Below are 22,803 nucleotides of genomic sequence, written 5' to 3'. Positions count from 1 at the left end.
GTAAGGTGTCAACAGCTCCACTGTGTGGTGAAAGGACAATATGCATTTCCAAAACAGGCATCTTCTTGGTCTGTTACAGCCTTCCTAAGCCTATTACTGTCTAGGTGTTTTGGACCACAACTCCCATCAGCCCCCAGCCAGAGCAGTCATAGTGCAAATCACACGGAGGGTTCCAGATGGAAAACGTCTGGTCACTTACCATGGCATTCAAAACATGCTTTGGAGAACTTTGGTGGTCCTCAGGAGCTTATTGGTGGATCCTCAATGAGAAAATCAGAAATGGTGGAGTCATTTCCCCAAGGCCTGCCAGTGTGATATAGTGTTTGGAGTGTCAGGCTAGTACTTGGGAGACCAGGGTTCAAATTCCCACTTAGCCATGAAGCTGGGTGACCTTGGGCCAATCACTGCCTCTCAGTCTGACTTATTTCGAAGGTTGTTGTAAGGATAAAATGAGAAGAGGAGAACCATGTGTGCCATTTTGAGAGCTGGTGAGGTGAGATTAAGACTTGCAAGACAAAAGTTCAAATCCCTTTTCAGCTGTGAAGCTCTCTAGTGATCTCTGGCTGGCCAGTTACTCTCAGCTTAACCTGCCTACAGGGTTGCTGTGAGGGACTACATATGTCACCCTGAGCTATTTGGAGGAAAAGTGGGATAGATATGTGATAGAGGAAAGAAAGAAAGAAAGAAAGAAAAAGAGAGAGAGAGAGAGAGAGAGAGAAAGAAAGAAAGAAAGAAAGAAAGAAAGAAAGAAAGAAAGAAAGAGTCTGCCTACTTCCTCTACTCTCCTCTCTTGCCAAGGAGTCTTAGATGATTTTTATATTAATTTTTGGAAGCACCTCTACACTATTGAACAAAATATTCTCCTAAGTACACTCCCAGAATCCTCTGTGAAATTTTGTGTGTGCTGAAACCAATCAGTGTTTGTAAAAGAGTGAGAGCTATGCGGAAGGACCATCCCATAGTTCAGTGAAAGAACATCTGCCTTGTAAGCAGAAGGTCCCAGGTTCAATCCCCAGCATCTCCAGATGCGGCTGAGAAAGGCTGCCTGTCTGAAATTCTGGAGGAATGCTGCTAGACAGTGTAGACAACACTGAGCTAGATGGACTTAGTATAAGGCAGATTCCTATGCTCCTTAGAGCTTTGGGGTTAAACAGACCTCCTCCTCAGAGTAAATGCTCAAAATTAAAAAGGAACATTCGATACATCTATGCAAAAGCATGGCTTTATGTCCTTTAAAATTTGTTTTAATTGTTTTCAAATAATAAAAATTAAAAGTTCATAATAATAATGATGATAGACCTATTACAAAAGATGAATGCCAAAGATTAAATCAAATTAAATCCTGTGGTTCCTGTATTAAGTAAGTCCATCACATTGTCAGGACGTCCATCGGTGCTCATTCCCGGGGGTCTCAATCGATTCCAAAATGGTACAAATAAAGTCCAATTTCCCCGAAAAGTCTCTAATGAGGTAGTTCTTCCCAGCAGTGCTTACAAATAGTTATCTTGTTCATTAACATGATATTTCTCATTGTTCCCCCTCCATAGTCCCACAGATGCTAAGTGCTCTGCCTTCAGTGATTTTGCTAACAATAGATGTTCAAATTAAAGGGGGAACGATTGATATGTCTGGGCAAAGAAACAGCTTTAAGTCCTTGGCTATGAATTGTCCCAGTCTTGCAACTACAAATTTCCTGCAGATGGCATTAGGCTGGGGGAAGGGTGGGGAAGGCCAGACCCCGGGGCTGAGAAGAGCCCCCAGCAACTTGGTCAGGCCACACCCCTCACCAGCCCTGCACTGCATCCTCTTTGAGTGCTTTTGCCTGGCTGGAATGTGTCGTTGAACCCTGATAATGCCTCTCCCTTGTGTGGATGGAGAACAGAGAAAAGTGTGTGAGCATGTGTAGAAACTAGCCTACTGTAAAGAGCTATTTGCTCCACCCACTTTTGCCTCTGGCCCCACCCAGGAAGATGCTCCCCCCCCCCCATAAGGATGTTCAGAAGGTAATGCAGCCCTCAGGCTGGAAATGGCTCCCCCACCCTAGACACACAAACACACACACACACACCCTTTTGAAAGAAACAGTTTGGCGAATGGATGGATGTTGTAAAGAGGCACATTTGACTTCTGTGTGGCTGCAATCTAGCCTACTATTCAAAGGTAAAATTTACATTCACACCTCAATTCTCTTTTGCTTCTGGCCCCACCCATTGTTGGCATGTGGCCCCTGAATAGTTGCCTGCAAAGGAATGAGGCTCTCGGGCTGAAAACGGTTCCTTATCCCTAGCCTAGGGCTTTGTCATGTGCTACAGCTAAGGTCTCAAGTTACTCAGAGGCATGTTGGGGGAAACCAGCAGTGGACCTGTCCCCTTTAATATTTGCTTGCCTGCCTGCTTGTTTTGTATACCACCCTTCATGCGAAGTTCACAGGGCTGTTCACAACGTAAAAATGCAAAATGAGAACACAAGATGCATAATAAAACAAAAACCAAACAAACCAATAGCCCCCACACCCACAAACACATTTAAAAGGCCACAGAATCAAACAAAGGCATCGTTATAGGAAACCGTTTCTGCCTGGTGCCTAAAGCAGAAATGGAGCCACAGCAGAAAAGGCCAACTCTTATGTTGCTGCCCTCCAGACTTTTGTAGAGGAGGCATGCAAAAAAGGGCCTCAGATTATGATCACAGAGAGGCGGTCCTTGATCCTGAGCCATTTCAGGCTTTATAGGTCAAAACCAGCACTTTGAATTGGGACCAGAAACTAATTGGTAGCCAGTTCAGTTGGGTCAGGATTGGTATTATATGCTCAAACTATTTTACCCCCAGTGAGCAACCTGGCCACCCAATTGTGCACCACCTGAAGTTCTAAACTGTCTTCAAAGGCAGCACCATGTAAATAACATGTTGCAGTAATCTAACCTAAGGGTTACCAGAGCATAGACAACAGTAGTTAGGCTATCCTAGTCCAGATAGGGGCGCAGGTGGGTCACCAGCCAAAGCTGATGGAAAGGGCTCTGCACCACTGAAGTCACCTGAGCCTCAAGTGGCAGCAAAGGATCCAGGAGTACCCCTAAACTATTTACCTGCTCCTTCAGAGGGAGTATAACCCCATCAAGAGCAGGCAACCTCTCACCCATCCGGTCTAGGAAGCCACTCACTAACAGTGCCTCAGTCTTATTTGGATTAAGGTTCAGTTTCTTGGCTTTCATCCAATCCATTACCAAGGCAAGGCAACGGTCTAGCACAATCAGTGAATACTTGCAGATAGAAATAGAACTATGTATCATCAGCAGATTACTCACAACATACTCTAGCACTAGGAATAACCCCACTCAGTGATTTCATTTAGATGTTAAACAGCCTAGAGCAGGGGTCTGCAACACGTGGCTCCGGAGCCGCATGTGGCTCTTTTACACCTTTGCCGCGGCTCTGGGGCGGATACTAGTGAGGGGAGGAGGCGCATCGTGCGCCCCGAAACTCCCCACTGTGGGGGTGCTGTACTGGCTGTGATGTCGCATGGGGGCGGTGCGTGCATTAGTCACGCACCGTCCCAACATCACCTTCCCGCCCGCCCGCTACATTGTAAGGGGCATGTACGCTGGTCACTGCATTGAAAGAGGGCATGTACGCTGGTCACTGTTTTGAAGGGGAGTAAAGAACACACACACACAAAAAGGTAACTTGTTAATTTAACGTTTGTTTCTATGAGGAGGAGTAATTCTGAGGGGTCAAACAAAGAAATAATAAAAAAAGTGACAAAAAAGTTATTTTTATAATGACGAGTTTTGCGGCTCCCAGTTTTTTCCCCCTTCGAAAACGGGTCCAAGTGGCTCTTTTTGTCTTAAAGGTTGCAGACCCCTGGCCTAGAGGATAAAACTGAACCTTGAGGAACCCCATACTTCGGCTCCACAAGGCCGAAGAACACTCCCCTAGCATCACCCTCTGGAAATAACCATCCAAGTAGGACTGGAAAGGTGCTGAAAGCCTAAATCTCAACTGGTAGTGGTCTGACCCTGACAAGGGGCTGGTGTCAACAACACCCACTTTCAGATCACCCTCTTCCTGCCTAGTTGAGAAAACAAGGTCCAGAATGTGGCCTGCCATATGTGTTGGGTCGGTGACATATTCTGACAGTCCTATGGTCGTAATGGCAGCCATGAAATCCTGAGCCACCCTAGAGCCAATTGCCTCAGCATGGATGTTTAAGTCCCACAAAATCAGCAGCCTGGAAGTCTTCAGCACTGCCTCCGAAACCAGCTGCCACCTCAGGCTAGGAGAGTGCTGGGCAGCGAGGCAGGTGGTAAACCAGCAGAATCCCTGATCTGTCCCAACCGTCCAATGTCAGGAACACACGCTCTATAGATGGAATCTATAGACCATAGCAACTGCCTCTCCCCAACCCTCAAATCTGCCCTGATGTTGCACCGAGTACCCAGGTATGACCAACTCCACCCTGCTCACCCACCCAGGTCTCAGTGATACAGGCTGAATCGGGTTCCTCAACTACAATCAGATCGTGGATGAGGGAGTCTTACTCTGGGCCCACCTGACACTCATCAACAGCATCCGCAGACCCAAGGGCTGGCTGATAGGACAGCCGCAATTGCCCAGGTCAGAGGAGGGGCCGCTACACAGCACAGTCGCCAGCTGCCTGTGCTGTGTGCCCCCTACCTGGCCTGCCCCACCTCCCACCCCATACCTCCTCCCCTTGCACTGAGCCCCTGCGATTAGACCATTCCACTGCTCTCTGCAGTTCTTCTCTTCACAGGCACATATTCCACACCTTAATTTAAACAAACAAACAAAACTCCAAATTTAAAAAAAAAAAAACGTTAAAAAACCTGTTAAAAACAAGTTAAAATATTTGCTTGTTGAGGATGCAGGGATGGACAAAGACTACCTGAAAATGGAGAAAATTCCCTCCCCCCAGTACTGAAAAGAATTAAGTCACCGTGAGAGGTTTTGAAGGCACTTACGAAACACAGATACACACAGAGAACCAGAAATGAAGTAAACAGCAGTAGTTTATGTTCAGCACCTATAGCATTAATTTACAGATTTCTTGGAAGGCTGTGGTGCGGCAGGCTGATAAAGGAAGCACGACATCAAAGCTCGCGTGCATTCTTTTCTTTTAAAGCCATCAGCTGATCCCTAGAAGGCTTCATTGCACCAGCTCTGTTTTCTCAAGATCTATATAACATTATTTGAAATGCCCCTCCCCTCCTCAAATAATGCATGTTTGAAAAACCAGTGTGATCTCCCCCCCCCCGCCGCCACCCCATATCCTCCCTATGTTTCCAGAACGTTTTCCTCAATCTGCCAGCGTCAACATGAAGATTCTACCCCAAATTAATCGGGATGCTACATTCCCTCTGCAGAATACATCTGATGAACACCTCTGGAGAACAGCCCACTTTCTATTCAAAGAACACCAAAGAGAAGCACACACGATCACCCAATCTTTATTCCTACCCCCACCCCACCCCACTTTCTCGGCAAAGATAATTGCATATTGTCAGGTATGACGGCACCTGAAAAAAATGTATTAATCTCAGAGGCATTGATACTGAGAAAAGTGTGTGTGTGTGTGTCTTTGTTGAAAAGGCTTGCTTTTAATAAAAGCACAGTGAAGGGTCGCTTCTTACTGATAGACCAGCTCATGCATGCACATTCCTCACTTCAAGACTGCAATGCCAGAGACCTTTTCAGACGGCAGTCATTGGAGGCTGATATGAAGTCCTGCCGGGTGCACATTGGATGCCCCCCCCCCATCCTGCATTGAAAGCTACCAACTCTGATTGCTTATGGTCCCTCCGTTATGGAAGGCAGGAATGCCCCTGGATACCAGCTGCTGGAAACCACAGGAGAGGAGAGCACTGTGCTGCGCAGGCCCTGCTTGTGGACTTCCCATTGGGGCAGCTGGTTGGCCTCTGTGAAACTAGGATGTTTGACTATCCAGGCCTTTGGCCTGATCTAGCAGGGCTCTTCTTATGTTCTCATGTTTTGCAGCATTCCCAATCATACAGCAGAAGCAGCAGCAACAACAACAACTGCCTGATTCACATCTTCTGATAGAGAGAAGTTCCCACACAACAAAACTAAATGCTGTGTGCACACCGCAACAAGCTGGGGAAATCAAAGTTTCACTGGCACCAGACAGGTGTCAACTGAGTGTTCATATAGTCAGGGCTTGGAATGTAGGAAGCTACTTTGTACTGGTCCATAGCTCAGTATTGTCTACTCTGATTGGCAGTGGCTCTCTGGGGTTTCCCAGCCCTGCCTGGAGATGTCATTGGGACCGAACCTGGGACCTTTTGCTTACAAGGCACATGCTCTACCATTGAGCTATGGATGACCCTTCCTCATAGCTCTTGCACTCTGCCACTGTGACTCTTCTCCTTGCATCCTAACCCTTCCTGGTGGATCAGTGGAGGATCTGATTCCGCCAAAGAACTTGGAGAAGGGAGGCCTCATGTGCTCAGCCTCTTGACGGAGTCTTCTGCCTGGGTATACTCACTGGCTGACCTTGGGCCAATCACTCACCCTTAGCCTAACCTATCTCACAGGGTTGTTGTGAGGATAAAATGGACAGAGATAGAGAACTATGTATACCACTTTGAACTCCTTGGAAGAAAGGTAGAATTGATATTTTTGCTTGTGAATCAGGATGTAAACAGGGGTAGGAAGCCTCTGGCCCATGGGCCTAATTAGGCCTACCAGCCTTCCCTGTTTGGCTCACAAGACCTTTTGACCCAGCCACCCTCACCTGCCCTATACCTGCCATCATATATGACATCAGGGGTGAGGCAGCTAAAGATGGAGCTGGGCCAAAGTCACTTTGCACTTGCAAATTCTTGTGCATGCTGCTTTGTAATCTCCAATGACCTGCATGTGCAAAAGCAGGTCATCTATTGTCACTGTGACATAAAGTGATAGACAGGTAAATGGACTCATCCACCTGTTAAACGTGGCCTGTGTGGTGTGGGGGATCTAAGGATCTGACCTGCTGGCTGGGTTTAGTTTCCCCACCTCTTCTGTGCCGCATGTGGCAAGATATATTATGTCTGAGGATCTAACAGTGGTGTGTCCTTTACAGCAGCTGTCTTGAACTCCCCAGTAAGGGGCGGGGACCTCCTCTTGCTCCCAAGGTCTACAGATGGCCTCTGCCCCCTCTTCAGAGAAGGTCCCGTCCCATCTGATTCAGGATCTCTGGGAGCTGCCAGGTCCTGACATTTCTTCACCATGAAATATACGTTCCCAAAGGCAGATGAGGATCATCGCCATGCCATTGCAGAAATTACCTGATGGAAATTCTGGTCCAGGGAGATGTGTCGGAGGCCCCACGGCAAATGAGTGCGACCTTCTGAGTACCCCTCCCCTGCTACGAAGGCTTGATGGGGCTAACATGGAACGGCGCTCCCAGGATCTGCCGTGTCCCCGGCGACACCTCTGAATGACAGCCAACAACCGGCGTCTCTGCACAGCAGGAGGCAGAGCGCGGCTTTTGACAAACACTCACAGGGAAATAATAAAGTGGCAAACTAATTTTGCATCGGACACACTTACCAGAGCATAAAGAGCCTCTGAAAAGGAGACATCTTGTGCCATCTATCTTCCTTAAACACCCAAGCTGTGACAAAGTGGAAAGCAAAATTATGATGAATGATGGGACATATTTCCGTCGGTACCTGGGCGCTTTAACCTGGCGGAATGGGTGCTAATGAAAGACAGAACTTCTGCCGGTGTTGCGGGGGGAGATCTACTTGCAACACACACACACATACACACAAGTCTGTATTATAAATTGGTGCTTCGTTTTCATCAAAAGCGCATAATGAAGGAGCATCTCGTGACATAAATTAAAACCGGCAAGTGATGGGTCAGCATTGCGCCATGTTGCGCGAAGACAAATGGCCGCCGATCCCTTGACAGTGGCTGTATCTCATTTACAATATTTTTCTCTCTCCCTGTGTGTGTGAGTGTGCGAGTACATTTCCCGATTGCAAAGGGGAACATAGCGAGGTTTTGTTCGTCAATGGCGTCAGCGTCATTTATTTTACTGCCTCATTTGAATATGATGAATACCAGAGTCCTTTATTTGTTCACAACAACCAAATAATTGTAGATCCACCAGTTTAGCTGCAATTAATCATGGGATGGGTTCTCCCCCTCCTGCCACCCCTTCTCCCCCAACAATCCGCTATAAACATGACATTGAACAATAAAAACATTAACCTCTGCTTGCAACAACGGAAATATGTGTGTGTGCATGTGTAAATACACACACACACACACACACACACACACACACACACAAATATGCACATGCACCTATGTACAGACACATGTGAGCACGCACACACACCAAAGATCTATCTGGCTGTTCAAACCTCTTGCAAGGTTAGTGGTCCATAGTCAATATATTTCCAGATGTGGCAACTCAAATTTATTATGTAATTAGCTTCAACTCTCTTCCTTTTCCACAAGCTTGTGGGGTGGGGGTGGTTAACAATGGCTAAAAATAAAACCACACAGAATGCAATTCCTATTTTTACCTCTGATAAGGAGCTCGATGCTGACGAGCTGCTCAGAGCTCAGCCTAGATGGGTGCAAGAAGACCACAGCGCAGTTCTGGGGGGCCTGATTTGAATGCAGAAGTTCCCCAGTTTGATTCCTGCCATCTCCAAAGAAAAGGGATTAGATGGCACAGGGCTTTGTGAACTGGTTTCTCTTCCCCTGCCCCTACCAGTGCTTTGTATTTTGATAATGTGGATGTTCACTACAAGCTACTTTGGGCACACGGTATATAAACTAAGTCAATTAAATGATCAATAAATCATCCAACCCCCTTCTTTATGTGCCCACTCTAAGTCAGGCCTGGAGACTGACAACAAGGGAGAGAGGGTCTTTTTAGTGGTGGCTCCCCTGCCTGTGGAATGCTCTCCCAGGTAAGGCCTGTTTGGTTAACAACATTGGCATCTTTTCATGAATTTGAGAAGTCTCTAAACTTGATAGTGAGTAGAGCCTGCCCTGTGTTAGACAGCTCAGAAGTCGGGACCAATGAATAACTAAGGTCGCAGGAATTCACCAGAACTCAGGTGCTGAGCAAACCTCAACTGGAACCTGAAGCCTTCTGGTATACTTTTTCCTGTCCTGTCCAGGAGGATCTAATGGCTAGCCTAGCTTCAGTCTGGGACCTTAAGGTACTTCACTGGGCACTTGCCATGGTCAGCAGTATGAGGTGGGCAAAGAGGTGGGAACAAGGGACCACAGGAACCAAGCAGGAAACAAGGACTAGAAGGAGGGATCAATTAGCTAGCCAGATGTCATGACCAAAGAATAACCAGGGATGCAGGATTGCACCGGAGCTCAAGAATATCTTACCGCTCAAGTGAAGCTCAAGCTGAACAGTAAGCCAGTGATACTCTACTCTGAGTGGGTGGAGTCCAGGGCCTGAAGGTCCTTCACTGAGAAGCTGCCACTTGCAGTTCAATGGCTGGTCACATGGGGCAGCTACACATTGACCCAGCAGACCCCCTACCCTATTGTGTGCATATGAAGGAGCTGGGCAGGAATCTTTCCCATTTCAATCTCTGGAGAGGCAGGGATTGAAAGTAGGATCTTCCGCAGGCAAAGAAAGGGGCTCCACTGCTGAGCTTCACCCCTTCCCCAGGAGCAGGAAAAAGAGCAGCTATCTCCTCCTAGCCTGATCTCTTGGTGTCCTGGTTACAATCAATAAGTATTGAAACATACCATTGTGTCTTCAGGGAAAAAAGCAGTAGGACTACCGTCACTTGCTCTTACTTTGCATTGCTCTCATTTGCCCTCAGTGATATCATCATGCAATACTACCACAGAGTGCTGCCACTCCATTTACTACATGAAAAGGGGTATGGGAGAAATTCGGTTTGGTTCATGTTTCAAGTTTTCCCAAAACAACATGTGAAACGGAAACACAGCTGTCCTTCAAAATTCACACTTTCAAAACCTGATGTTCTCCAATGACGTTTGTTGTGTCACACACCACACCCACTGGTGTGAATGAAATTTATCAATACATGTTGATTTCTGCATTGTATTTGAGATTTCACATGATGTGAAAGGCATTTCTGGAAAACCAGTGGAATATAGTGCACGTATGGTGCTCATTTCTGTGTTATTTGATTCGGGGGGGGGCACATTTTAACGCAGAAAATCTTGGGAGTAAAGTGATATAATTTGGAGGGTGGTGTTCTAGCACACAGTTATTTCCTGCTTGTTTTCATGGGGGGGGGTGTCACAGGGAATAGAAGCAGCACACATGTGCACAAAGGAAGAGGGAGTAGCAATGTTGTCCAATGACATTTGCTGTTGTGTCATGCCACGCACACTGGCGTGAATGAAATTCAGTGTGACATGCTTTTAAACTGTGAAAAAGCTGCTGTTCCATAAAACCACAGGTACTGCAGTATAAGAGGAATATAAGAAAGCGGGACAGAAGCACTGGTAATTATAACTTGTAATTAAAACTAACCCAATATTCCCCATAGCTGAATGCACACTAAGGGTAACTCAGAGTGGACCTACTGAAATTAATGAGCATAAATTAGGTCCATTAATTCTAATAGGTCTACTCTGAGTAAAACATAGTGGCCCACAATCCTAGCCTTAATAATTCTCCATGAAGTCTGCTGAAAAGCTCCATATCTGTACGCTCAGCTGTCCCTGAGCCCCCTCCCACAATCCCTTGCACCTGCTGCTCCCTGACAAAGTCCCATGGCGCACGTGCAGTGGAGAGTGTTCCTTTTAGCACTCTGATTCCAGCCCGAGGCTCTGGAAAAGGAATGCATCCAGGATGCCCAAATGACAGCGCCTCCGGCAAAAGACACTTTAGCGCTCAGCAGCAGCAAAGTAAAAAGGGAAACAAACTTGCAGGGCATGGGTGACAGCGGGAGATGAATTCCATCGCAGGATCAAATCATTCTGCTTCTGACAGTTAAAGAGGTGGAAGGAACTAACACAGGTTCCTCTTAAGTCAGGCCTGTTCATCTAGGACAGGGTGGGAAACATTCGGCCATCCAGAGGTTGCTGAAGTACAACTCCTGGATGCTGTTGGACTACAGTTCCCATTATCCATGACCACTGGCAAATTGGTAAATAAGAGAGCAGGCAGGCGGCTGGGGAGCTGGCTGAGGTTAGTGGGGCACTGCCCCATTGCCTCTAATGCAACAGCCAATAATAATAATAATAATAATAATAATAATAATAATAATAATAATAATAAATTTTATTTATATCCCGCCCTCCCCAGCCGAAGCCGGGCTCAGGGCGGCTAACAACAATAAAACAGTACAAAAGTACAGCATAAACAACCTTCTAAAATCATTCATTATAAAATTAATTAATTCAAGCCACTGGCAGCCATTGGGCCAGAGCTCCGCGAAGATTGCCGAGGGAGGGAGGCAGGCTTTGCCCTGGCCAAAGGCCTGGTGGAACAGCTCTGTCTTGCAGGCTCTGCGGAAAGATGTCAAGTCCCGCAGGGCCCTGGTCTCTTGTGACAGAGTGTTCCACCAGATCGGAGCCACAGCCGAAAAAGCCCTGGCTCTAGTTGAGGCCAGCCTAACTTCTCTGTGGCCTGGGACCTTCAAGATGTTTTTATCTGAAGACCGTAAGTTTCTCTGTAGGGCATACCAGGAGAGGCGGTCCCGTAGGTACGAGGGTCCTAGGCCGTATAGGGCTTAAAGGTTAAAACCAGCACCTTAAACCTGATCCTGTACTCCACCGGGAGCCAGTGCAGCTGGTATAGCACCGGGTGAATATGATCTCGCAGCGAAGACCTCGTAAGGAGTCTCGCTGCAGCATTCTGCACCCGCTGGAGTTTCTGGGTCAGTCTCAAGGGCAGCCCCACGTAGAGCGAGTTACAATAATCCAGTCTGGAGGTGACCGTCGCGTGGATCACAGTGGCTAGGTCAGGGCGAGAGAGGTAAGGGGCCAACTGCTTAGCTTGGTGGAGATGGAAAAATGCCGCCTTTGTTATAGCTGCAATCTGCGCCTCCATGGAAAGGGAGGTGTCGAAGATTACACCCAAACTCTTAACGGACGGTGCTGGCACTAATTGCGCCCCCGCAAGAGATGGGAGTTGCCCCCCCAATCCCATATCGTCCCGTCCCAGCCACAGGACCTCTGTCTTCGAAGGATTTAGCTTCAACTGGCTCCCACGTAACCATCCAGCCACAGCTTCCAAACATCTGGTCAGTGTGTCTGGGGCCGAGTCAGGATGGCCATCCATCAACAGATAGAGTTGGGTGTCATCGGCAAGACAAGAAGAGCCTTGTTCAATCAGGCCAAAGGCCCACCTAGTCCAGATCCTGGTCTCACAGTGGCCAACCAGATGCCCAATGGGGAGGATAGCAAGGAGGACCGGAGAATAACAGAACTTATCCAGTTTGCAATCCCCACTTCCATTTCCACTTCTTCCCCTCTCTTTCACAATTCTATGCCACCAGTAGAGGCTGCTGTAATTGAATGAATGGGGAGCACTGCTCCACCAACCTCATCCCCTACCTGCCTGACTTCCTTCCTACTTGCAAGTTAGGTGATGATATATGGACTGGGGAAAGAAGTCTTTTGCCACTTGGCACTTGGCTGCAGATGCCTAAGGAACTGCCCCCATGGCAGTTAGATCAACTCTACTGGCTCTGCGAGGGACACGGGCGGCGCTGTGGGTTAAACCACAGATCCTAGGACTTGCCCATCAGAAGGTTGGCAGCTTGAATCCCCGTGACGGAGTTAGCTCCCGTTGCTCGGTCCCTACTCCTGCCAACCTAGCAGTTCGAAAGCATGTCAAAGTGCAAGTAGATAAATAGGTAGGTTCCTGCCTCTGGCAGGAAGGTAAATGGTGTTTCCGTGTGCTGCTCTGGTTCGCCAGAAACAGCTTAGTCATGCTGGCCACATGACCCGGAAGCTGTGTGCCAGCTCCCTCGGTCAATAAAGCGAGATGAGCGCCGCACCCCAGAGTTGGCCACGACTGGACCTAATGGTCAGGGGTCCCTTTACCTTTACCTGGCTCTGCAGCAGCACCTACAGTCCAGGGGGTGGCACTGCAAGTAAACCCCCTTCTTAGTCTCACCATCCCTCCTTTAGTAACTCAGCAGGAAGGAAGAAGGGGAAAAACCCAAAATTACTCTTACTTTCTTATGTCCCTGCTTATGACTCCTAGCAGCTGGTACTGGGAGGCATAGTGTTTCCGACAGCGGAGGTATAACATAGCCATCGTGGCTAGTTACCATTTCACAAAATTATAGAATTGCAGAGTTGGAACTTCTTAACTGCCACTGCTGAACTAGATCTTCCCCAGCCAACAAAGACCATGCATTCTCTAGCCTTGGGTGTGTTCCTCAGACAACTGCACGGAGCCTCATAATACAGAATTGGCCCCGGCTGACCCAAAGAGGCCGGCAGAGCAGAGCAACAAAGGAATGCAATGCGGGGACATCCTCCCTGCGCGAGGAGTCCTTAGCAGCCTGCAAGAGTTTCCCGTGCGGTGAATGCAGCAAGCACATCTCTCCCCTCCTTCCTCTCCCCCTCCCTCTCCAAATGGATGGTGGCGAAGGCGCACTCCAGCTGCCGGCGCCTCGCTGCCCTTGTGCGGTTCCCTGCCAGTTGTGCGTTGCCGATTGCAATGAGCGCCACCATCTGCCGTGCCACGTGGACATCATAATCTTCCCTTAATTACATTAGCTGTGCAATCAGTTACTGCATTACAAGGCCGACGATGAGCTTTTAAATCTTGGTGGAAATCATAAATAATTGCAATAAGTGCCAGGCGCCAGATGCGAATGCCAACGCCGTGCGCGCTAGATAAATAGTAACCTCACGACGCAGCATTCCGCGGCTGTCCAGCCACCGGGGCCGCTGGGTGCCTTCACTTTCCCCCGGTCTCCCGCGTTTGTGACCTGTTTGTGATCGTACCATTCTTGCATTAAAAGGGAAGAACAGGAGGAAGCAAGGAGAGAATGAAGGGAAAGAAAACTCGACCAGTCAGGCCTTTAAAAAAGAAACTGAGATGTTAGCCTTTAAAAAGAAAAAAAGTCTTCTGGTCTGGTATCACAAACTTTAAGATGCACGTGTGGGGAGGAAATGAGCCATTCAGGGGTCTTTGTTGTGTAAGAGCTGGCACGCTCTCAAAATTACCAGGAATGGTGGGGCAAGAATGGAAGCAGACGCTGCGGGGCTGGAAGCCGTTTCTCACAACTGGAAAGAAAGAAAGAAAGAAAGAAAGAAAGAAAGAAAGAAAGAAAGAAAGAAAGAAAGAAAGAAAAGTTGTAATTGATAGCAGAAGAGGTTAAGGAAGGACCTCTTTCCTGAATCCAAGCTGCAGGGAGAGATTTTGCAAGCCAAACTAGTCTTCTCTGTCCTGCTCTGATGGAGGGGGGAATAAATATCATCCATGGATGTATCATAAATGGTACTTCACACAAAAACACACATGGAATGGATGGGGAGGTGAAGTGTGTGTGTGGGGGGGGGTTCCATTATTTTCACTTTCTGAAACAAGACATAAACTGAAATGCACTTAGCCTTCAAAATTCACACTTCCCTGAATTGTTCAGTGCAGTGCTCCAACCAAATCATGTTTACAAAAAGTTATACAGTAGGATGAAATGCCTACAAAAATGTATATATCATAAGAAATCTGCACTAAAATTCTGCCAGGTTATTTCATTGACTTTTAAGAAAAAAACAGCAAGGTGGAGAACTGGGCTTAAGACTGGAAAAATAAAAAAGGAAATTGATAGATTCATTTTTCCCAAACGTATCCTATAGATATAAAAATGCATCATATAGATAGATGATGGATAGATAGATAGCTGATAGATAGATAGATGATAGATAGATAGATTAGATAGATAGAGATAGAGATAGAGATAGAGATAGAGATAGAGATAGAGATAGAGATAGAGATAGATAGATAGATGATAGATAGATAGATAGATAGATAGATAGATAGATAGATAGATATAGATAGATAGATAGATAGATAGATAGATAGATATAGATAGATAGAGATAGATAGAGATAGATAGATAGATAGATAGATGATAGATAGATAGATAGATAGATAGATAGATAGATAGATAGATAGATCTCCTTATTATAATTCAAAGGCTCTGATGTGTTAATGGATATTTGGCAATCTCTGGTTGAACAACAGTGGTGTTTCTTCATGCACATGTGAGTTACTTCTGTAACAGATCTAAAAGCATGGGCAGAATTTCTGGATCACCTCTAACACAACACTTTTCGCACATTTGGCTGTCACTTATGACAGCTTAGCTTACGCATGGTTGTGCATCACTTGTCATTCCTATCACCGGCTGCTGGTGTATGGTGTAAGGTCCGGGGGGGGGGCCTCTTGAACAGGGGACTCTGGGAGCAGGGCCCCAGGCACCTTACTCCTTCTGCCCACAGGTCTATTCTTGGACTGTCCAAGGAAGTTTCCAACTTATCTGCTGTGCTGGAATGGTCAAGGGCACTATTGCATCTCGTCAGCCCAGCTGCACTAGGTGACTGGAGGAATTAATTGGGGCCTCATTTTATCATCCTCAACCTGAGCAATTTGTCCACCTGGAAAGGTGCTAATCAGCTGTGCCTTCTTTGGAAACAGGTCACCAGTCCAACTTAGTCTATTTGCCGCAATAATTTTCTCTGCCTATTCTAGAGCCTGGCTACTAGCTTGTTTAAACCACCATACCATCTTTCTTTCTTTCTTTCTTTCTTTCTTTCTTTCTTTCTTTCTTTCTTTCTTTCTGTCTGTCTGTCTGTCTGTCTTTCTGTCTGTCTTTCTGTCTGTCTTTCATATTTCATCCTACTGGACAGCTGCTGCCAGTCAGTGCAGACAATACTGAGCTAGATGGACCAATTGTTTCTCTCTGTAGAAGGCAGCCTGCAGCATTCCTACCTGAGTCAGTCCCTTATTCATTTAATTTATAGCTTGCCTTTCCTCTCCAATGAGCCCAGGGTGACTAACAGGCACACAATTAAAAAACAAAGCAAAATCATTATAAAACTGATCAGAACATGCTAAAAACAATCTCAGGGATGCTAGGGACAGTACTCTTCAGCCACCAAATGCCTGGGTAAAGAGGAATGTTTTCAAATTCCTCCTGAAAGTTAGTAACAATGGAGACAGGAACATTCCATAATTGAGAAACCACCACTGAAAAGGCCCTGTCACAGGTAAGTGCCAACCTGTCCGCCCCCCCGGTGGTGGCACCACCAGCTAGGTCTGAACTGCAAATTGTAGGGTCTGAGGTGCTTAGCACTGGGTCCAAACTACTTGGGTCCAAAGCCATTTAGGCAGGGCTGTCTTAAGCATATGCGGTGCCGGGGTGCAAAAATCCGCCTGGTGCCCCCCTCCCGATGGAGCTGCTGTGGCTGGAGCTCAGTCGGATGCCAGATGTTGGTGACAGGGAGGGGGTTACAAATCAAATAAAATGGCCAGGGACTCTGCCGAGCCGATTTCTTTGTCACCTGCGTTGCCCTCCCTGCTCACATGTCGCACTCCGTCTCCAGCGAGGCGCCTAAAATTTGGGAAGCAGAGAAAGGGAAGGAGGAAAGTTAATGCTGGCGGCTGCCGGGCACCTAAGTGGCAAGCCTCTGCGGGCGGCTCGTGAAAGCCTGTCCAGGGGCCCGGAGCGCCTGCTCACTTTGGTCCCACGGTGCCGTGGCACCTTAAGACTTTGATGACGACTCCGCCGTCAGACGCTGGGCAGGAGGGCGGGGGGTTGGAGCGGAGAGCCACCCACAGCAGAAGAGCCCGCCAGGGCGCTCCGACAGATGGGCGGGCTCTTCCCCGGACTCAACTCTTGAGCCCCAGACTCTCGGCCTGGCGCCCTTGAGAGCCTGGTGCCCGGGTGCCCCGCACCCCTAGCGCCTATAGGTAAGACGGCCCAGCATTTAGGGCTCTAAATGCTAGTGCTAACACCTTGAATTGTGCCTGGTAGCTCACTGGCAGCTGGTGCAGTGCTTTCCGGACTGGGGTCATATGACCTCATTAGGCTGCCCCGCTTAACCTAGCAGCCACATTCTGCACCAGCTGCAGCCTCTGAACAGTCTTCAAGGGCAACCCATGTAGAGCGCATTACAGTAGTCAAAGTAGTCCTAAGAGCCACTGAGCCTCACCACGTGTCTGCTCAGCAAATCTGCTGATATGCACCACCTCAAATGGGATGACTGTCATCCCATCCACAACTGTAAAGGTAAAGGTAAAGGTACCCCTGCCCGTACGGGCCAGTCTTGCCAGACTCTGGGGTTGTGCGCCCATCTCACTCAAGAGGCCGGGGGCCAGCGCTGTCCGAAGACACTTCCGGGTCACGTGGCCAGCGTGACATCGCTGCTCTGGCGAGCCAGAGCCGCACACGGAAACGCCGTTTACCTTCCCGCTAGAAAGCGGTCCCTATTTATCTACTTGCACCCGAGGGTGCTTTCGAACTGCTAGGTTGGCAGGCGCTGGGACCGAACGACGGGAGCGCACCCCGCCGCAGGGATTCGAACCGCCGACCTTTCGATCGGCAAGCCCTAGGCGCTGAGGCTTTTACCCACAGCGCCACCTGGGTCCCTTCCACAACTGTAAGCCATCCCAATTTGCAATCATCAGAGCATACCCTCCAACATTTCTCCGATGAAAATAGGGGCATCCCATTCCATAATGATAATTTTACTATTTATACCCCACACATCTTACTGGGTTGCCCCAGCCACTCTGTGCAGGTTCCAACATATATAAAAACATCATAAAACGTTTTTTAAAAACTTCCCTATACAGGATTGCCTTCAGGTGGCTCAGGGGATCAGATAATTCCATACTCTCCAACATTTCTAATGAAAATAGGGACATCCTAAGGAAAAGTGGGACATTCCAGGATCAAATCAGAAACTGGGACGACTTCTGTAAATCAGGGGTGGCCCTGCAAAATAGGGACACTTGGAGGGTCTGTCAAAGTGTTGAGCAACTCTGCCTTCAAAGGCAGAATACTTCCATTCACCAGATGCTGGGACAAACTGTAGGGATGGCTATTAACACCATAAAGCCCACTATTTGTGATGTTCAGGCATTTGGCATCCTTATGTAGCCAAAACAGCACTACCCCATGCAGAGGAAGTAGGGAAGGATGCTTAGCAGAGCCAGGAGGTTTTCAAAAAGGCACTGGTGGAGGAAGGGGGTATGGAGGGTACGGCTCACCCCTGGTGTCATCCTTGAGAGTGGGTGACATCGCTGCGCTGCCCCCTGGGATGCTAGCCCCGCTCCCGCGAGTGGCTAGCCCCGCCCCCGGGTGCACAGCTAGCTCCGCCTCTGCAAAAAGGACAAGATAAATCTATAGGGAAAAGGAAAGTCTAAAAGGGGGCATCTTTAGAATACTGACTAGCTTGGGCGGGGAGATGGAAAACAAGGATGGAGAATGGAATCAAGAGGCTGAAATCCTAAAAGTTTGCATTTTATAGAATCACAGAATTGTAAAGTTGGAAGAGACCACGAGGAAAATCTAGTCCAAACCCATGTAGCCCAGGAATCTTTTGTCCAACGTGGGGCCTGAACCCACAATCCTGTACACAGAAGTTCCCTTTAGCTATTTTGCTAAAGCAATTACTCTGTGAAATGGTGTTCCTGTACTTGTTATTTATTAATGGCTTCTAAGCAATTTAGAAGTGTAGAAAAAAACATAAGTATGAAATCCATACATTATTAAAACACAAAACAATACTATCAAAACATTAGGATGAAAAAAACCCCAATGATTAAAATTTACAATAAAACAAGCCAGTTAAAAGCTATGCCAACTAAAACTGTTATAACAAGGATTAACACAACCAGAATCTGGAAGTTCAGGTTCAGGGAGAAGCCTGCTAAAACAAGAGCTGGCGGAATGCCAATATGAATGACACCTCTCATATTTCTGCAGAAGGAGCATTCCAGAACCCAGGTGCTGCCAGTGAAAAAGACCTCCTCTGTGTTAGCACCAACTGACAATCATCAGGCTGTGGCAAAACTATCATCTATGATAATATCCATCAACGTATCTTGTGGCAGCGAGTTCCATAAGTGAACAATGGGTGGCATGCAACCTCCAGAGACCATTTTAGTTGAGATTCCTGGAAGACCTGCTCCCTGCCTCTCAGGCATTTTCCATCTGGCCTAGGAGAATAGGGCCCTGACTGACTCCAGCTACAAAAGCTGAGACTGCTTGGGCTGGGATGTTACTTAGGGGGTTTTGTTGAGAGGGAGGGGTTGGTTGGTGCTGTCACTGATATTCATTTTTTGTATCTTTATTTTTAGTTCTTACTATGATTTATGTGCAAATTGTTCTGATGTGTTTTATTGTTTATGACTGCTTTTGTTATGTATCTAAATATTTTTTATGTTACAAGCCGCCTTGAACACAATTTTAAACTATGGAAAGGCAGTGTACATATATATTTTATGTTGATGGTGGTGTTGATGAACTCCAAGCAGGGGGGTGGGCTGCTTGTGGGCCTCCTAGAAATGTCTTCATTCATTCATTCTATTTATATGCTGTTCTTCATCAAAAGATCTCAAGGCAGTTCACAAGATAAGAACTGATAAACCAATTAATCAGAAATAAATAAATTCCTAAGCAACATACATTTAAAAACCAATTTATTGTGGCCAGCCTTGGCCCTACTCAGAGCAGACTCATTTAAATCGATGGACATGACTAATTCAGGCCTGTTTATTGCAGAGGGTCTACTCTGAGTAAAACCTACTTGAATAAAACCCAGAATTTGCTTGGCCTTGTTGGAGACAGGTAACTGGGTCTGATGCCCCCTTCCATTTTCCAAATGTGGCCAATTTACACATTCAACCAGATTACAACTCCGAACACAATTTACTCACCGGAGGCTTTGCTGGAATTAAGCAAAACCATGCCACCTGACAACACCTGCCAATAAATAAACTGTGGTGATTCCTTCTGGCCAGCTACAGAGAGGGGGGTAATCTGACAATGGTAGAGAGCAGGACAGCAGCTCCCTCTTCAGGTTAGTTATGATACTGCCACACAATTAAAATGTCTGGAAGTTTTTTCTTTGAGACCTCTCAGCTGCGAGTCAGTGAAATGGGCATCTCCAGCTTCCTTCAAATCAGTAAATGTCCCCTAATGAAAGGTTTTCTGCGCAGATGGCATCGTTACCAATTTATGTGCCTTGCTGGATTCAGGCAAGAAGGCAACTTCCTAACTCATAAATGCTTTTGTCTGCTTTGTTTTGCCAAGGCAGGGTAACTTTCCCTTTGATGAGTTAATGAATACATTGCTGTGTTGGAAAAAAACACACGAAAGCACCACCATTAATGGGCTGAGAGGAATCTCTAATTTCATTCGCCGTCCCATAAGGGAAGTGAAAAATCTGTCCAAGAATTTCTCCATTGCTCTTCAAAATAAGTAAAGAGAAATAACAAAACTCCTTAATGACGGAATTTATCACCCCCTCCCCAATTGCCACCAAAATGAAACTAATTTTTCCCCACACTTCCCATCTTCCAGATTTCTGAACAGCTGAGATTAAAAAAATTTCAGCTGTTATATTTGTCAGTGCAACAGAACAACAAGAGAAGAGGTGGCTTTGAGAGTCAGTCTTATTCGTGTTCAGTCAGAACACATTGTTGGAGGCAAGACTTCTTTTAATGGCAGTTGGTAGGAATCACAATAAGGGGGAGTCCATCTGGTTGGCCACTGTGAGAAAAGGATGCTAGAGTAGATGGGCATGTTTATACAGTGGTACCTCGGGTTAAGAACTTAATTCGTTCTGGAGGTCCGTTCTTAAACTGAAACTGTTAACCTGAAGCACCACTTTAGCTAATGGGGCCTCCCACTGCGCCGCCACCACACGATTTCTGTTCTCATCCTGAAGCAAAGTTCTTAACCTGAGGTGCTATTTCTGGGTTAGCAGAGTCTGTAACCTGAAGCATCTGTAACCTGAAGTGTCTGTAACCCGAGGTACCACTGTATACTGAATTTCTATCCTGTCCTTCATCCCAAAGGAGCCCAGATAAAACCAGATAAAACACCTGGTTTTATTTGGCATTTTAAAGGTATACATTTTCGCCATTAAGGTGTCAGTCAATGCTGTTAAATAAATAAGTAAAATACAACCCAGACATGTAATTTTGTCATGGGTTTTAACATGTAATATGTGTATTTACGTGTGTGGAGAGAGAGAGAGAGAGAGAGAGAGAGAGAGAGAGAGAGAGAGAGAGATGCAAATGGTTAGGTCGCTTTTGTTCACTTTAGCACCTGAACAGTGTATTCAGTGTTAGTCCTACTCAGAGTAAACCCTTTGAAAAATGAATACCGTTTATTTTGCATACTAATGAAAAGGGTTTACAAAACACATTTTCAGCTACATTGCTACGTATCTGCATGTCATGACTATGTTATACTTGTTGCTATTTTAGTCGGAGAAGGTGATTTTAATGAGTAGGGCTGTTTCCATACACCCCTGATGGAATAACATGGAAGAATCCTGCCGAAAAATTAAGTACATGAATATTATTACAATGGCATGAGTACCTATCGTACTCAGTCGCAGGGGAGGGAGGTTTTATGTTGTTATTTACATTCATTATCTATTTATGGGGTGTGTGGGGTGTGTTGGGAGGGGGGTAATACCTCTGGTGGAGGTCATCTTCCTTCTGGAGTAGTTTGTCCATCTTTGGCCCTCACTCTGCACTCAGCTCTCACCTGTGGCTCCTAGAAGCTATCAGCTTGTGACAGTGGCCAGGCCAAGAGGGGAGTCTTTCTGAATGGGCAGCCCAAAACCTCCATACAGTGGTACCTCGGGTTAAGAACTTAATTCGTTCCGGAGGTCTGTTCTTAACCTGAAACTGTTCTTAACCTGAGGTACCACTTTAGCTAATGGGGCCTCCCGCTGCCGCCGCACAATTTCTGATCTCATCCTGAAGCAAAGTTCTTAATCCGAGGTACTATTTCTGGGTTAGCAGAGTCTGTAACCTGAAGCATCTGTAACCCAAGGTACCACTGTACACACTACCCAGACTTGCACCCCAGGCAGGTCACTTTAGTGCTGCTAACACAGATGTTTGACTTCACCCCTGGAGGTGTACTCCATTGTGTCGTGAGACAGATGCCAACAATATATTTAAGAAAACTATTAAAAAAATACTTCACATGCCTAGTTTTGATCTGTTAATTTCAGTGGGTCTACTCTGAGTAGAACTTAGTTGGAGAAACCCATAGTTTATATCAGTATCTTTTATGATACACTTTAAATTGTGTGATACAAATGCCTTAGAGGGCTTGATGATTATATGAACCCCACTAAACAAATGCATAAATAAAATAAAGGAATTACAGTGTGGCAACACCTACACTTTGGAACTCCCTGCCTATTGATAGCTGACAGGCACTTTTGTTGCACTCATTTCAGTGTCTGCTAAAAACATTTTTGTTTTGACAAGCTTACCCAGAGACCTAAGTTGATGTGAATTTTAATCTGTTTTTAGTTTATCCCCCCCCCTGTTTTTTTTAAGTCTCAAATTATTGTTATTAATTCTAGATATTGATAATATTATTTCTTTATCTTTTTTTGCAAAACCTCTGAGGGTTTTTTTTAAAAAAATACAATCAATGTAGAAACTTTATTAAATAAAATAAATAAAATTTTGATGAGGACACTGCATGAAACCTCCATGTGTGAGCATCCTCGAATCCATGGCACTCTTTTTCCAGCAAGTCAGGATAGGGCCTGCACCCACTTTTAGTTTAGAATTGTCATTGGAAAGTG

At 46.4% G+C, this 22,803-nt stretch overlaps 1 long non-coding RNA gene across 1 annotated transcript in view; it reads right to left on the bottom strand.

Annotated features, from left to right (window-relative positions):
- The window catches only part of LOC144326170 (uncharacterized), a 30,305-nt gene extending 7,789 nt beyond the window's left edge, over window positions 1-22,516 (bottom strand). The window contains exons 1-2 of the long non-coding RNA XR_013391336.1: window positions 21,669-22,516; window positions 7,570-7,633 (exon numbers count right to left, since the gene is read on the bottom strand). This is a non-coding gene — a long non-coding RNA (uncharacterized LOC144326170). The remainder of the gene's footprint in view (window positions 1-7,569; window positions 7,634-21,668) is intronic.
- Window positions 22,517-22,803: the final 287 nt, after the last annotated feature.

Source organism: Podarcis muralis, chromosome Z (genome assembly GCF_964188315.1).
Source record: "Podarcis muralis chromosome Z, rPodMur119.hap1.1, whole genome shotgun sequence".
In the NCBI taxonomy this organism is placed as follows: Eukaryota; Metazoa; Chordata; class Lepidosauria; order Squamata; family Lacertidae; genus Podarcis; species Podarcis muralis.
The sequence above is the reverse complement of the archived record's forward strand: the minus strand, read 5'-3'. Positions and strand labels throughout refer to the sequence as shown.